Genomic DNA, 3,087 nt, shown 5'->3' with positions numbered 1-3,087 from the left:
GGACGCACAGGGTCCCCCATAGCACGGGGCCTGGGGCGGTCACCCCTATTCGCCGTACCCAAGGGACAGCTCTGGGCACATGCACAGCAGTCATGCCTCTATGCACCTGGAGCTACAGGCTCATTTACTGCCCAGTGGCCACCTGTTCCAGGCAATCCCCTGATCTCCAAGCAGGTGTCTCAGTCCTGAGTCCACTATTTGCTGTGCCTGGCGCCAGCCCCTCCCTCCTACCCTGCAGAGGAGGCAGCGATGGCTGTGAATTTATTCCTGCCCTTAGCTGGGGCTGCATTGGAAACGGAGACAGGACTCTGAGATCCTGCCTCTGTGGAAAGAGGGAGGCCGGCGGGCCCCTGCGTTACACACGGGAGGGCAGCAGCGTTTGTGCGTCCCACTGCCGGGGCAGCTGGGAATACAGACAGGCCACAGCAGGACCTGCTGAATCAGGCGCACTGGTGGAGTTTGAACTGCAGTGTTTAAAAGACAGCTGGGTTCTTCCTCCTGGCCCCCCTCCCAAAGAGAAGCTACACCTAACCTCACGCAAGGCTTCCTATTCCCCTCCCTCCGGCCCCACCGCTCTCTGCTCCCGCAGCTCTGTGTTCTTCTCCGGCCACCCCGGCCGTTACCAGCAGCTCCTCTGTGCAGCCAGCAGCTGTTCTCAGGCCCCTTGGAGGGAAAGAGCTCGTCCGCCCTGTCCGTCTAGCCATGCAAGCCCAAGCCCTAGCAGCACAGTCCCTGCACGTAGGCCAGGGATTGAAAAGAGCCAGACCCCTCCCCACAAGGTGGGCTCATACCTTACTCTGCTTGCCAGGCAGGGCTGTGAGCGATTACCGTGAGTGCTAATGGCTTATGGGTGCTCAGCCTAGCCGTATGTAACCCAAGCCGTGTGTGGAGATAAAGGACACTGCTTAATAGTCTCCTGAGAGCCTGCTGTCCAAGGACACATACTGTTTCAAGTAGCATGGCTGGAGCTGTGATAAGGCCACAGAGCAAAGGTACAGGATATTTCTCCGCTTTACAGCCGCCTTCTCATTTGGTACCAGTCCCATGGCCAGCAGCATCCAGCTCAGAAACGGGAGGCCACCGCTGGTTCTGGTCTGGCTGTGAACGGGATGAGGGAAGAGATGTGAGGAGCTGGAGAGTGAAGAGGTCTAGGTTGGGCAGAATTAACCAGGCCTGTTGGCTGGGCCTCCCCTTCCCAGCAGCTAAGCCAAGCATCCTCGTTCCGAAGACATACTATTTACGGGAGTGCCCACAATGAGCTCGGTACTTTCCTGACGTTCAAGGCGGGCCGGGCCTGAGAGCTCCCAACCCAAGGATGGAGCTAGAAGTCAGGGGAAGGGGACCACCAACCAGGCAATGTATCCACAAGCCAGTGCAGGTGTAGGCTTGGGTCAGACTGGGTGGAGGTAGCTTGGCAGTCAATGGAGCTATGCCAATTTACACCAGCTGAGGAGTTACCTCTGCGTCTTTATGAGGGACTTGGCTATGGACAGGGCAAAGGCCTTGCAGATGAGCAGAGGGAGGCTGGATGTGGCCAAGTGTGGAATAAGCGAGGGTGGGACCTCCCTTTGGCCACCACCAGGGCACTGTGCATCGGGGTGGGGAGAGCAGTCCCACAGACTCCTGAGAGGAGGAGGTTTCATGCTGATAGCCCGGGGCACTGAAGTTCTCCGCTTGCACTCAGAGCAGCTACAGATGCAGTGCTTCCCTCATCCCGCCCCTGCAAAGTGCCTCAAACCCTCCCTGGAGATGCAGAAGTAATAAGACAATTCAGGCTTTAGGCTCATTTATTTCTTAGCCTCTCTGCTGGGACTGACAGTGAATGCCCACTCTGTGGTGGGTCTGCGATGCAGATGCCAATACTACAACTAATACTTTACATGTGGATGTATAGACCTTTTGAGGATCTCAAAGCTCATCACAAAGGTGGCTAAGCATAATTAACCCCTGTGTACAGCTGGGGACACTGAGGCACAGCTCCCACAGTGCACAGTTGAATGACTTGCCCGAGGTCACAGAATCAGGATTAGAAACCAGCTCTGACTCCCAATCCCCCGCCTTGACCACTAGATCACAGTCCCTCCTGCTAGAAACTGGACTGAGGCCACCAGCTCAACACATCATATAGCCACTGAGCAGGCAGGAGTGGAGAGTGACTTGGTCCCCCCCAACCTGGGCCAAATAGTTCCATAGAGTTTAAGGCCCATAGGGACCATTTGAGCATCTAATCTGACCTCCTGCATATCACAGGCCGTTACATCTCACCCAGTGACCCCAATATGGAGTCCAGCAATTGCGGTTAGACAAAAGCATTTCAGTCCTTGGGAGACTAGAACCAAAGCCAGGGAAGAAGGGTGGGGGGAGACGGGAGGGGAGAAGAAAGAGAGGGAGGCCATCTGTGGGAGGAAGATGGAAAGGCCTATTGGGAAGAGGAGACACTTCTTTGCTGAGTTTCCCACCCCTTCCCTGGAAACACCCCTTGCGTGTGAGGGGCTGACTCCAGCCAACGGGCCCCGGCCTCTGTCCACAGCACCAGGGCCTGGATAGACGAGGGGTTGGCAACCTTTCAGAAGTGGTGTGCCGAGTCTTCATTTATTCACTCTGATTTAAGGTTTCGCGTGCCAGTCATACATTTTAACGTTTTTAGAAGGTCTCTTTCTATAAGTCTATAATATATAACTAAACTATTATTGTATGTACAGTAAATAAGGTTTTTAAAATGTTTAAATTAAAATGCAGAGCCCCCCCAGACCGGTGGCCAGGACCCAGGCAGTGTGAGTGCCATTGAAAACCAGCTCGCATGCCGCCTTCGGCACACGTGCCATAGGTTGCCTACCCTGGGCTAGACCAAGGGACGTTTCTGGGGAAGGACCTTAACAGAGACGAAGCAAAGGGCAGCGAGGGTTAGTTTTAGTGAATTTCAGTGCACAGGAGAGTGGCAGGCTGTGATGCAGGCACGTGCAAGGCAAGCTCCCCCCCCCCCCCAGTGCCTGCCTGGATACCCTCACCGCTCTGCCAGCCCTGGCTGCATGCCCCCTACGCCCTGCCTGTGCCCCCCAGCCCTGCACGCTCCCCCCAGCCCTGCCT

This window comes from Terrapene carolina, unplaced genomic scaffold (genome assembly GCF_002925995.2).
Source record: "Terrapene carolina triunguis isolate 2854851 unplaced genomic scaffold, T_m_triunguis-2.0 Scaffold951, whole genome shotgun sequence".
Taxonomy (NCBI): domain Eukaryota; kingdom Metazoa; phylum Chordata; order Testudines; family Emydidae; genus Terrapene; species Terrapene triunguis.
This window is presented reverse-complemented; position numbering follows the sequence as displayed.